The 14,046-nt window shown below is 45.3% G+C and overlaps 1 protein-coding gene across 2 annotated transcripts in view; it reads right to left on the minus strand.

Moving 5' to 3' along the window:
• Positions 1-14,046, minus strand: part of GABRB1 (gamma-aminobutyric acid type A receptor beta1 subunit) — a 249,827-nt gene that overhangs the window by 22,497 nt on the left and 213,284 nt on the right. The gene's annotated exons all lie outside the window — the stretch shown is intronic.

Here is a 14,046-nt window from a genome sequence, read left to right on the forward strand (position 1 = left end):
GAGTCTGACAAGGAAATGAGTTTCCAGTTACCTAAAAAGACATTGTACTTTTTGAACAATAATACATCAAACAAATATCATGTGTGACGTTCCAGTTGGGGGCATCCCATTCTGTAGATGTCTATTAAAAACACACTGTAACTGTTACTACCACATGTTGTCTAAGGTCACCCATACAGCATGCCAATCTAGGCTTAATATCTGTTCGCTACCTAGCACAATGGGGATCTGGTCAAAGCCTCTAAGGGAGAGATCCACAAAGGGATTCAGTGCCTGACTGCAACTTTAGGTGCCTAAATTCTATCTCACCAGTTGTTGTTGTTGGGCCCTCCACCCTTATAACTTTTATCCCAGAGGTAAAGAAGACTTGCTCAGGGTATGGGAGACCTGGGTTCAATCCCCCCCCCCCCCGCCAGATGTGGAGAGGGAGTTGAACTTGGGGTTGCCCCACTCCTAGGAGAGTGCCCTAACCACAGGGTTATAGGGTATTCTGGGGGCTGGTTGCTCTCAGTCTCTCTTGTTGAAGCTGTTCCATTGTGCATAAATTAAGTGCACTGTAATGGGGAGACTGGAACCTGGGTTTCCTACCTCTCAGGTGCCCTAACCACTGGGCTATAGAGTCATTCTCACACTTGCTTTTGCCTAATGCAAATGTAATTATTTATACACAGTGGAACAGCTTCAGCAGGGGAGACAGAGAGAGACCTGCCCCAACATACCCCATAGCCCAGTGGTTCGGACACACTCTCGGGGGGGGGGAGACCCAAGTTCAAATTCCTTCTCCATACTGGAGTGGGGGAGAGGGAGACTAGAACCTGGGTCTCTAACTACTGGGCTAAAGTAATAAGGAGTGCACCCCCTCCTTAACCTAGTTACTTTTGCAAGAAAGGGTTCAGGCATATGATTCCAGGAGAGGGTTCACAGCTGTGAAACCTGAGCAGAAGGTGGCTTCTCCCTCTGGCCTAGAGTTAGGTGCCTAAGTCCCTTTGAAGGGCAGGATTTACGAACCACCCCTCTTTTCGGCATTTCTCCTTGACTAACTCTAGGTACCTGCCTGCTCAGCATGTTGGCTTTTGTGGATCCCATTCTTAGGTGCCTAATTTAGGCACCCAACTGCAGGACTGTGGATTCCACTAGGTGTAAGAGTGCCTAAAAGTTAGACTCAGCATTGCAATTCTAATTCCCCTTTATCGATCTAGCCCTAGCTGGTGGTGTAATCATAATAATGGAGCTATAAATGGAAACTTTATATAGCAGAAGATTTATGCTACATTCTTGATACTTTGGAGAGTCATACAAATTGTAACACTTGTGGCATTCCATGAAAATACTGGGTCTGATACATCACTCCATTACTCTGGATTTATGCCAGTGACTTCAATGGAACACCAGCAGCATAAAGCAGATAGATATAAGGGAGAGGACAGCCAGGACCTACATACTGATATTTTTTAATCTGCTAAGGTATTCAAGTATGAGGAATGCCCACTTTGATCACTATGGGACACCTAGATCTTAATTACTTCTTTGCTATTCTTTCCCCCTTAAGTTTCTCTCTGTTCAACAGTACATAACTTCTCTATTGGCTCCTCTTTCCTTTGCAATGATGCATACAAACATCAAATATTGTTCTTGCTGCAATTTCCAAGAATGCAATCATATATGTACAGGAGTGTTATACAGTATCATGATATGACCCATTGTTAACTAGATTGTTGTCAGTTTTATCTTTGGCCTTTGTAAGCCACATTTTCACTATTGCTCTGTCTAAGCTGACTTTTAACCAGTTCTCCAGGGCTCTTATTTCCTCAATTTTTTGTGTGTAATTCACTTAAGTTTAAGCTCTATTTCTAAAATCCTGTTGGTTCTCAAATTTTGCTTATCAATGAAGAGACTTGATTTTAATTATCATCATAATCCAGCAGGTGAAAGATGCCTGAAAACTTAGGTTCATTTAAATGTGGGAAGAGGAGAATCTTTCTGCAGATATTGTCCATTATTTAACTTCCATTTCAAAGACATTTTGATTGTTACTCTCCCAAAATTAACAGCAGTGATATTGACAGCTTTCTTTGGGTCTTTATTTTTTAAACAAATCAGGCATGCATTTTTTGTCTCTCATTAGTAGAAAAACTTACCATTCTGTGCTTGCATAAACTGGATATTGTGTATGTAACTGAGGTAATTGTATATGCAATATTTGTGCACAGATGCACACTTGACATTTAAAAATCAGCCCTTATATATGCAATCTTCATCCACTAGTTCCTACAAATTTGAGCCAGCTGCTCAGCTGGTAATTTGGTATAGCTCCAGTGATTTCAATATGTACTTCCGTGGAGTGACACCAATTTATACCAGACAAAGTTCTAGCCCTTTGACTCTATCCCTTGTTTCAAAATCTTCCTTTCTCTGTATGTTATACAGCTGATAGAAATCATTGCTTTCCCCCATCATTGGCCCCCTTAGTTCATCTTTTATTCCCCATTTTGGACTGCCATACTCCCCTGGTGTTTTTAATGTGTGGTTATGTCATTGCTGGACCATAATCCTGAAAGTTTTTCCAACTTCAGATGCTTTAGAAATTTAAAAACAAAACTAAACCAAACCTATTTATAAGCACATTAGGTCAACATTGGCTACAGATGTCCAGCTGCTTAGCATTCATTTAATGTAGTCCAGTCAATATTGCATGGTACATAGTTTTGTCTACTCATATTGTAAACACATCTTGCCTTTGAGCATTCATTTCTTCTGACTGCTTAAGATCTACTTCTAAGCACACCCATTTTGTTCCCAGGCAGATTCCTCCAAATTTAGATGTGACTGTTTTTATTCTTTATGATGCAGACATTGGGAATACAGGTCCACCTGTGCTGTGTTCTATGGTATTTAGGGCCAAAACTGGGTTCCGTTTAAGTCAATAGAGTTTTGATTTCAGTGGGACCAGGATTGATTGGTGATTGATCCAATCTATGAACCAATGCACAACACTGCATGTTGTTTAGTCATGTCATAATATAAAATACGTCTGCATAACCTATTTTCATGTAGTGTTCATGTTACCATGATCATGATAGAGAAGACAGTTTCATTTTAATCCTAATACAGATGTTTATATTTGACCAAAAGGTTACCCTTTAGGTTGATACTTGTCCTATGTCCTACTAACCCAAGGGTGACCTATAACAAAGAATTAATAAAAATAACATGAAAACTTCAATGTTGATGCAATGACCACACATTCCAATATATATCTATTTGACCTTTGTTTTCAAATGCTTTTTTCCCCATCTAGTTGATCTTTGTGACCACGGTTAAAGATTAATCAAGCACTTTTACAATTACTAGGAGCAAAGAAAAGCCTATTCAGAGCACCAGACCCGAAAATTAGGGAAGATCAGATCCTGATTAAAATCCAGATCCAAATCACATCTATTGTTATAACAGAATAAATCAGAATTCAGTTCTGACCTCAGTTTCATGGGGGAGACTTTGTGTAGATGAGCCACCACCATTTTAAACACCTTTTTCATCTAGCCCAGTTCAGAGCCAGGCTAATGATTACAGTGCATGAAATGCTGGCGGCCCATCTACAGTAGGTTCTCAACTTTGCTAACTGTGGGGAGCGGAGCTGGTGCTAGCAATGGTGGGGGAAATTTTGCAAAATTATAGTAGAGAAAAATTAAAAGTCCTATTCTCCATTGCAGTGGTTTAGAGGAAATGTGTCCAAATACCAGCAAAATGAGGCTGAGTTTAGAGGTGAGGGGTGGAAGTTCTGGGTACACTCGGCTGCTCATGTTGCCAGTGGTCTCTCTGCATGAACAATGTGTATATGACACTGCACATGTGATTAATTTTTTTAAAGGGATGTGGTCAAATGTAAAGGGGAGAACTGGGGAGCAGGAAGTTGAGGTGTCATGATTTCTTTAGAACACAACATACTATCTAGTAACTCAACCTGAAGGAAAATTTCACACTGAAAAGTCAAAATGAGAAGCCAATGAAAGGAGAGGGTTATAATGGAAAGTTTTAGGCCTTACTAGCCTAACAGGTGTGTTAGTGAGGAGGTGTGGCTCCCCGCCGCCCCAGAGAGGGAAGAGCCCATCCGGAGGCCAGAGTGGGCGGAGCTAGGGAGCTCAGAGCCCACCCCTCAGAGGGTCAGGCGGCGACCCGGAAGTATAAAGGCTTGCCCTCAGAGCTCAGTAAGGCCCGAACCGCCGGAGAGGCCAGACGCCTCCAGCCTAGCTCGTGACTGGGAAAACTCTGCGGCCCAAGGCGGCCGCCAGGACTGTCCGGGCCTGCCCTGCGCTCGCTACTCAGAGGACTTGCCGGACCTACCCTGCGCTCGCTACCCAGAGGAGTTGCCGGGCCTGCCACTCGCCCACTACCCAGAGGAACCTATGGTGCTAGACCCCCCAGAGGACAACACCCTGACCTAGGTACTACCTGAGGGGTACTCTGGAAGTAGCCTGGGGGCAGCCGACCCTAGTCTGGCTGCAGCACTGCCAGAGCCCATGTTAATGTGTTGTGGCCAGGATCCCCACTGACTATGCAGCGAGTCTTCTGCCGCTGCTAGGGCCCCAGGCTGGGACGCAGTGGAGTGGGAGGGCCTGCGTCCGCCCTCCCACCCAACTCGTGGGTGGCAGTCTCCCCCTCTCCCAGGCCTGAGGAGGCTTGGGCCTATTGCTATTGGTCAGCCCCGCCTGAGGGCCTGAGTCCTGACCCATTGTTGCCCCGCCCTGACCGAGGGCCTGGGCTCCCTACTGTTTGTACTATTGTTGCTCAGCCCTACCTGAGCTCTGACTTTGCATTGCCCGGCCCTGACCTAGGGCCTGGGCTTGACACTATTTGTAGTGCTTCTGCTCAGCCCTGCCTGAGGCCTGAGCCCGTGACTCATTGTTGCCCGCCCTGACTCGGGGCCTGGGCTTACCGTTTTTATTTCAGTTACCGCAAGGGCTGCCGAGGGAGACCCCTGCGGACAGACTAATTCCCCTGAACGATAACTGTATGTAGTGAGCCAGTGTGGCTTCTCACCGCCCCGGAGAGGGTCGAGCCCCGGTTAACCCTTGTACACGTGTCACTACTGTACAGCCTATAATAGTGATTACAATTAGAGAGACTGATGGTATTCAGAGCAGCGTTAACTTTCAAACATTAGCTTCTATCCCCATTGAAGTCAGGAGCAGAGTGTGGCCATACATTGGGAGAGAGCGGGGGACTACTGGTATCATGTCCACCAAGCTGGTCAAGCTACTGTGGCCATCTTGGCTGTCAACATGGGATTGAACTGGGGACCTTCAGAGCTAAAAGCATGAGCTTCTACAGCTTGAGCTAAAGCTTCTTAGCGGCGGGCTGTAATAACTCATATTTTCTGTGGGTCAGAATAGATGGGGACCTTGCTTACCTGTGGGTTACACTACCAGATATCGGAGTAGTGGGTGGACTGTAAGGCCAACAGAAGGGCAGGAAGTCCACACAAAGAAGCTCCAACAGCTGCAGGACTTGGGCCAGATTTCCTTACTGATCCTTAAACTCTGCACAAATTCCACCCTATGCCCCTAGCCTGACTAACATGAAACCTGCCCATGTGGAAGCATGTGAAATGTTTGAATTAATATCCCTGTTGCATGGGGTTTTCAATGGAATGTGAGATCCTTTGGCACTAAAACTTGAATTCAAGTCCAGAAAGTGATCCTGTGTGTGGCTGGGAGTGGAAGGAAGGGGATATTTTGAATAACATTGAATTTTCTTAAGGAGAGTTCTCTGCAGATAACAATAGGATTTAGGGGAAGGCTTGTCCTTTTGGTAGCAGAGAAGGTCATACCTATTTTTAAGACAGGAATATGAGGGAACTAGATGGCTCGAGGTATATTTGGGGTTGGACACGGCTGTCACAACCTGAACCGAATCAATAGACATATGAATCTTTAAATTCATCCTGGGTTTTGATTATCTACATTTTAAGCAGCTGTTCACACCTTGGCAGAAAACCAGTAAATGCATAAACTGCGCTAAAGGCCATAAAATACCACAACGATTGTATTAACTCAAAACAGAGCGTGCCTGATCTTCCAAAATGTGAAATGACAAGGTTCAGAGCTTATTTTGACTGCCTCTGTCTAACTAAAGAGATTTAATATTTCCCTTTTCAACTAAAAAGTTGCCAAGAGCTATTGCAACATAGCAGCAATCCTGAGTTCTGGTGACATCAATGTGTAGGGCTTGTTTGTGGATGTGAATGTTAGAACTTGTATAATGTGAGAATGCTTGAGGCACTTAGGTATGTCTGGCAAAACTCTATAGCTCACAACGATTTAATAGTCGGCTATCATTTTGGTACCTAATGAGCAGTGGAACTACAACAATTTAAACACCCTTAGAATGCCATCTGGAGATAATGCAGTCTGAAAAATATTGGGCAGGATTTTGATCTCAGGTGCATATGTATCTCTCCAAATGAATTCAATGGGAATCCCTTAAGCTAATTTAAGAGCAGAATCTGGACTAGTTTCTCAAGATTCACAAAAGGACTTGTGCAATGAGTTAGAATACATTTCCAATTAGTCTTTAATCCCTTGTGTGAGGGGAACAATTTATTTCTTGTTCAAGTCCATACCTCCCTCCCTCCACCAGAACTTCAGTTCTGAGTAACAGGCTGCATTTTTCCTCTCAATCTAGCATTAGCCTTATGACATAACATAACATCCTAATTCTTGGGCCTGACTGAGCTGGTATGGAAAGCTTTCTGTGCCAGCTTTTGTTGCCGCTGGGGCCATCAAGAGACAGTGCAGGCCAGTGTAAATTAGAGTAGCCTCGGGACTGCTCTAACTTATGCTAGTGAGTGGTAATGGGTCCCAAGCAGGGCCGGCACCAGCTTGTCAAGCAGGTGCTTGGGGCGGCCGCTCCGGAGAGGGGCGGCACGTCCAGGTATTCGGCGGCAATTCAGCGGACGGTCCCTCACTCCGCTTGGGAGCGAAGGACCTCCCGCTGAATTGCCGCCGCAGATCGCGATCGCGGCTTTTTTTTTTTTTTTTTTTGGCTGCTTGGGGCGGCCAAAACCCTGGAGCCGGCCCTGGTCCCAAGGGGCCATTAGCCAAGCAGGGAACACTGGAACATTGCAGCAAAATGGCCAGGCCCCTTCCCTGGGATGCATTCCCAACATGCTCCCTATGCTGTAGTTACAGCAACTATGCCGCCCAGAGAAATCCTCAACTGTCTGGTTAGGACAGATTAACAGTCCCTTGCACTGCTAGAGCAGTGCATAGAGACCGCATTGGGGGCAAGAGTCTGTCTCAGTCTCCAGTGCTTTCCTGCTGAACCCCCTAGCTTTGTTACAAATTACTTGCGGAAATGAAGGGTAGACACAATGGTTATTTCAATTATTTCTTCTATCAGTTTTTATCAGCACCTAAGGGTGAGCTAGGCACCTCCAGAAACAGAAAACTTGATTGCTGCTCCAACGAGCATACAAAGTAAATTAGACATGATGTAACAAAAGTGGAGAGGGGAGACTCATAGACTTAAAGGCCAGAAGGGACCATCATGATCATCTAGTCTGACCTCCTGCACAATGACCACCCACTCCTGTCATAGACCCCTAACTTCTGGCTGAGTTACTGAAGTCCTCAAATCATTGTTTAAAGACTTCAAGTTATAGAGAATTCACCATTTACACTAGTTTAAACTTGCAAGTGACCTGCGCCTCATGCTGCTGAGGAAGGAGAAAAACTCCTGGGTCTCTGCCAATCTGACTGGGGGAAAATTCCTTCCTGACTCCAAATATGGTGATCAATTAAACCCTGAGCATGCGGGCAAAACCCACCAGCCAGACACCTGAGAAAGAATTCTCTATAGTAACTCAGAGCCCTCCCCATCTAGTGTTCCTTTGAGGGGGTCAACAAGCATGTGGACAAGGGGGATCCAGTGGATATAGTGCACTTAGATTTTCAGAAGGCCTTTGACAAGGTCCCTTACCAAAGGCTCTTAAGCAAAATGGGATAAGAGGGAAGGTCCTCTGGTTAAAAGATAGGAAACAAAGGGTAGAATAAATGGTCAGTTTTCAGAATGGAGAGAGGTAAATAGTGGTGTCCCCCAGGGGTCTGTACTGGGACCAGTCCTATTCAACATATTCATAAATGATCTGGAAAAAGGGGTAAACTGTGAGATGACAAAATTTGCAGATGATACAAAACTACTCAATTATGTCCCAGGCAGACTGTGAAGAGCTACAAAAGGATCTCATGAAACTGGGTGACTGGGCAACAAAATGACAGATGAAATTCAGTGTTGATAAATGCAAAGTAATGCATATCGGCTGTGTTTGGTTTTCTGATATTAGAAAGTTGGCAACCCCAAGCCCTGCCCTCTTCTGTGGCCCCACCCCCTGGCCAGGCTGGAAGTTGGAGCGGGGCCGTGGTAAGAGTTGTCCAGTGAGCCCAGGCCCAGTGGGGAGCCCTGGACTCTTGACCTGCCCTAGGTGCAGGGCTGGGGTGCCTGACAGCAGCCCCCAGCCTGTGTCCCCAGCCCCGGGGTGCACTGCCCAGGGCAAGTGGAGGGTCTGGAGTTCCGCACAGCGGCCTGGACTCCCTGGGCGGCTCTTACTACTGCCTGCCTCCTGGTCTAGCCAGAGGAGAGGAGGAGCAGGGTGCGGGGCCTTGTGGCAAGGAGGTCTAAGGCCCACCTCACATCCCACCCCCACTGGGAAGAGGCTGGCACCACCCTGCGCTTCAGGCAGCTGCAGAGCGGCACCACGGTGAATCCAGGACACATGCTGTCCTGGAGTCATTCAGCCCAGGACTGGGACTTGAACTCTGGATTTCAGGACTGTCCTGCCCAATTTGGGATGGGTGTTCACCCTACTAGATGTGATTGGTGCATCAGGCACTTAAGTACTAAATTTCTTATGTCTGCTGACAAGCAGGTCCCCCTATCTAGGAAGGCTTGAATTTAAGACAGTTTTTCGGATCTAATAAGAAAACCTTTTACTCTGAAGCATAGGTTCCTGACACCCACGTAGTTCAAATGCAATCCTATTCCAGATCAATGCAATCTTGTCTCAAGTGTGGAGCTGTGATAAATCTGTTCAAATCTCATTCTGTCACAACACTCTGCGCCAACAGAAAAGATAATGAAAGTTTAGGTACGAACACAGTTCTTTCCTGACAACAAACCACCTATAGAGTCCAGTGGAATATCTTATTGATTCACTCTAATATTACTTGAAATTGGTTGCTGTTTCATTCAGGCATTACATGTATTTAGTGTTATGGTTGTCTCTACTTTGTACAGAAATAGACACAGAAACAATGGAGAATAACAGACTGTTTTCTCAACGGGGGATGCCTTTTCTCATGCTGTAGCTGGCTTAATAAAACACTACTCTCCATTCCTCCCACCCCTTTCTAATTAGGTTTGGGGAATTGTTTTCATTGGGTCTGCTCAATCCTACCACATTGATTATGGTTACAAAAAGAAAGCTCCTGACGTGGTTAAAACATAATTCAGTGTCATGTAGAAGAGTCTAAACCACATTTTAATTGCATTCTTGAAGTATGCTGCAGCCTTAAATTTGTCACAGATTTTTAAGGTCCAAAGGGACCATTCTGATCATCAGTTCAGACCTGCTGTATAACACAGACTATAGAACCTTACCCCAAATTTTCTGCATCAAGTCCATAATTCTGCAGAGTAAACACACAGTTTACTCCTGTCTGTCTTGCAATAAAGAACCATGTTTCAGCCATGTTGCTGCAGTATAGTAGGACATACAAATGAAGCAGAGCCCTTTCCCCACTGTTTACTTTGCTGAGTGCAGGTGTAATACCGACAGACCCCAGTTGTTGGCAGGTGGGATCGAACCTGGGACCTCAGTGCATGAGCCTCTACTGTATGAGGTAAAAACCAACTGGCTGTTAGCTAAGGCTGTAGAGCAGACTCCTTAATCTCTCTCTCGCTCTCTGCCAGCCAGCCAGGACAGAACATCACACCCAGGAGGTGTGTGTTACACAGGCTGGCAGAAATTTGGTCCTTAAACTCTTGCCATGACAGAAAACCCCAAAGAGAGTGGAAGAAGTAGGGCATTGGTATATCTGTCTTAGTCTTGCCCTCCCTTATGCACTGGCTAGCAGAGTTAAGTCATCATATATGTTGGCAGTGTGTTAATCTCTTGTGTGTCAGCCAAGATGGTGGCTGTCACTCTCTGAGGCATGATGACATCTCAGAGCAGCTTTCTCCCTTCAAAAATTCAGGATTTAGTGAACAAATTGAGTAAAGATCATATAATTCTGGAATACAGAAACATGCATAAATTAATCATCTTTTCTGTGCCTAAACAGGCACATTTCTCTGTTTGGTAGCTGTGCAGATTATGGAATAATAGAAATAGTGGCCTGCACAGATACAAGTAAGAAAATTTAAAAAAAGCCGACTTTGAAAAGCTTAATAAAAATACCAAAATAATCTGCTGGCTAATTCTATTTCTCTTCCAGATAATAGGTCCATAGTCAACTTCTGTTCCTATCCAGTGCGGCTGTTGTAACAGTTTTCCATAACATATTGCATTTACTAAATAGTAAATAACGAAAGTGTGAATTCTCAGCCTTTATATAGCAATTTACATCTTCAGAGCATTGTAATTCGCTAATTCTCCCAACCCCTCTGTGAGACAGAATGACTCACTGGCCCTGTTTATATTGACACCCTGTGATATATTTGTCTCTTCTATGGATAGTTTAGGAATACGTTGTCTGTTGTGCAGCCTAATTCCTATGGGGGCTTCTAAATTGGGGGGAAGATCACTGCTGAAATGGCATGAAAGTAATCCATGTACCTTCAGTTTCCCTAGGTAGGGCTAGATTGTGGGGTTAAAATACAGGTCTGAATTGGGGCTGGTGCAAAGTTGCATTGCCCCAGTGAATGCACTAGGAAGCATTGAACTGGGGGGGGCAAAATGCCTCCCAGAACTCCTGGGCACACAGGGGACCCTTAGGAGGGTGAAGCATTTGTCCTGTTTTGCTCTCAGCTAGTTCAGCTGACCAGTGGGCTGAGAGATGACATGAGGGATGGTCAATCTCTTTACTCCCACCCTTTGGGTGTCTGTACTCAGGAAACCATGGGCTGCAGCTGTAGCTATTTCACATTGGGAAGGGAGGGAAAGGATTGCTCCAGCATCCTCCCCGCTGGTGCACTCCCATGTGCAGCGCCCAGTCACAATCTGACCCACAATTAATATACAAATTATTAATCCAGGTGCAAGACAAAACTAACAAAATGTGGAGGTGACAGGATGCAGTGTGAGATGCTTCTGTGAATATAACTCTAAAACATCCATCTTCTCTTAGCAGTCAGCTGAGTTCTGCAAAATCAGTGTTGTTTAAGGAGCTATCCAGCAGCACTAATTTCCCCGATCATGGGACTAGATGAGCATGTAAAAAAAAAAAAAAATCATGAATCATTCACAAAGTTCAATTTCCTTTTCTTTGTTGGCATTTAACATCTGTGAATAGCATGTGTGAGGATCAGATGCTATTTTTAGTGCTAATCTGAAATAGTGATCTGATACCCTGCCATTAGTAAAGCAGTCTCTAAGGCTTTTGTTTGCAATCGTTAGGTCATACTATATATTTATATAACTGCATTTGTATGTGAACTCTCCCACACCTTGTTTCATCTATAGGAGTGAATTTAGATCAGTGTAGTTGTTGCTCCTGGAAAAAAAAGCCCTCTAAATTGAGAATATAGTTCTCTAAAGACATAGCACTCATTTAGACTCTAAACGTGTTTATCTTGCATCCCTCATCATGTTCTTTACATTTTTAATTGTCATGCAAGTTTCCTATTTAATTTTGGATGCTGCAGGATAATTTAGATTCTCAGTCACGTAAATAGCAGTGCACCGGCTGTCCTAAACTTCTCTTAATATTTCATCCTGTTTCCAAAATGACTTTTACCCTATCTCCTGTTTGGTCAGCCTAAGGGGGGGGGTTTGAGACCTAGTGCCCAGTGGTGGCCCAACACTTAGAGAACATGCTAAAATGGGTGAATAAAGAATACAAGGCAGATTATCAGATGGTGTAAATTAAGTGAGCTCTTCTGATTTTAAATGGGGCTATGCCAATTTACATCAGCTGAGGAGCTGGATCATTAAGTCTCTTTGAATTACATGCTACTGAGTGCTGTAGGCTTGGTGGTTCATTCTAGTGCTGAGTGGGGATATTGCTATCTGCATTTCTTTCATTCAGTTACCTGGTTTTCATGTCTATCCTACATGTGTGGAGGATACACTGATATATCAATAGCATCAGGGATGATGATAACTCTCAGGATGGTGAGGCTGGGTGAGAGATACTTAAGAAGTTAAGGGATTTTCAAAAGCAGTCAGCATTAGCCTAACTCTGCTCCCACTGAAGTCAATGGGAGCTTTGGTAGCAAAAGAAGAAAGATAATGACAACCGGGAGCTAGTCATCCCAAAGTGGGTGGTGATGGCTATTCAGTGAGGATTTCCACGATCCATGTTGCCCCTGAACTCTGTCCCAAGTGTATTAATTCTTGCAACTGTGGGTATGTCTACACTACGGGATTAATCCGAATTTATATAATTCGAATTTTGAAAACAGATTGTATAAAGTCGAATGTATGCGGCCACACAAAGCACATTAATTCGGCGGTGTGCGTCCATGTACCAGGGCTAGCGTCGATTTCCAGAGCGTTGCACTGTGGGTAGCTATCCCATAGTTCCCGCAGTCTCCTCCGCCCATTGGAATTCTGGGTTGAGATCCCAATGCCTAATGGGGCCAAAAACATTGTCGCGGGTGGTTCTGGGTACATCCTCCGCCCTCTCCAGGGAAGCAACGGCAGACAACCGTTTCGCGTCTTTTTCCTGGGTGAACAGTGCAAACGCCATACCACGGCAAGCATGGAGCCCGCTCAGCTCAAGACAGCAGTCATGAACATTGTAAACACCTCGCGCGTTATTGTGCAGTTTATGCTGAACCAGAACCTGCAAAACCAGGTGGCGAGGAGTAGGCTACGGCAGCGTGGCGGCGAGAGTGATGAGAACATGGACATTGAATTCTATCAAACCGCGGGCCCCGGTGCTTTGGAGATCATGCTGTTAATGGGGCAGGTTATAGCCGTGGAACGCCGATTCTGGGCCCAGGAAACAAGCACAGACTGGTGGGACCGCATAGTGTTGCAGGTGTGGGACGATTCCCAGTGGCTGCGAAACTTTCGCATACGTAAGGGCACTTTCTTGGAACTTTGTGACTTGCTTTCCCCTGCCCTGAAGCGCCAGAATACCAAGATGAGAGCAGCCCTCACAGTTGAGAAGCGAGGTCAGTCGGGAATCAATTTGGAGTGGGCAAATCTACTGTGCGGGCTGCTGTGATGCAATTAGCCAAAGCAATCACTGAGCTGCTGCTATGAAAGGTAGTGACTCTGGGAAATGTGCAGGTCATAGTGGATGGCTTTGCTGCAATGGGATTCCCTAACTGTGGTGGGGTGATAGATGGAACCCATATCCCTATCTTGGCACCAGAGCACCAGGGTACCCAGTACATAAACGGCAAGGGGTACTTTTCAATGGTGCTGCAAGCACTTGTGGATCACAAGGGACGTTTCACCAACATCAACGTGGGCTGGCCAGGAAGGGTTCATGACGCTTGCGTCTTCAGGAACACTACTCTGTTTAAACGGCTGCAGCAAGGGACTTACTTTCTGGACCAGAAAATAACCGTTGGGGATGTTGAAATGCCTATAGTTATCCTTGGGGACCCAGCCTACCTCTTAATGCCATGGCTCATGAAGCCATACACAGGCAGCCTGGACAGGAGTCAGGAGCTGTTCACCTACAGGCTGAGCAAGTGCAGAATGGTGGTAGAATGTGCATTTGGCCGTTTAAAAGGTCGCTGGCGCTCGTTACTGACTCGGTCAGACCTCAGCCAAACCAATGTCCCCATTGTTATTGCTGCTTGCTGTGTGCTCCACACTCTCTGTGAGAGTAAGGGGGAGATGTTTATGGCGGGGTGGGAGGCTGAGGCAAATCG

Source organism: Terrapene carolina, unplaced genomic scaffold, assembly GCF_002925995.2.
Source record: "Terrapene carolina triunguis isolate 2854851 unplaced genomic scaffold, T_m_triunguis-2.0 Scaffold66, whole genome shotgun sequence".
NCBI classification, from domain to species: Eukaryota; Metazoa; Chordata; order Testudines; family Emydidae; genus Terrapene; species Terrapene triunguis.